We start from the raw sequence: 326 nt of genomic DNA, 5'->3' as shown, positions 1-326 counted from the left end.
GACCCCGGCACCAGCACTCGGGTTTGGTGGGCTAGCCTGAGAACCCAATGAACCACCACTGGAAATCGATGTTCCGGGGAAAGCCCCAACATCTGAAACGCTCTGTCCTGATTTGTGCGATCCAGCTGCGGCTCAAGAGGGAAACAGGGAGTAATTCACAACATCACGACATATCTGGGAAGCTCTCAGAGACCAGGCTCGGCGCGGTCTCCTGCCTCGCTCCGCCGTCACCCAAACAGAAAAGCAAAGATACAAACGTTAATGATGACCAAGACCCGGAACGGCCCCCACCGCTCAGAAGCCCGGTAGGTGTGGGTCTCAGGCAG

Source organism: Myotis davidii, unplaced genomic scaffold (genome assembly GCF_000327345.1).
Source record: "Myotis davidii unplaced genomic scaffold, ASM32734v1 scaffold62, whole genome shotgun sequence".
In the NCBI taxonomy this organism is placed as follows: Eukaryota; Metazoa; Chordata; class Mammalia; order Chiroptera; family Vespertilionidae; genus Myotis; species Myotis davidii.
The sequence above is the reverse complement of the archived record's forward strand: the minus strand, read 5'-3'. Positions refer to the sequence as shown.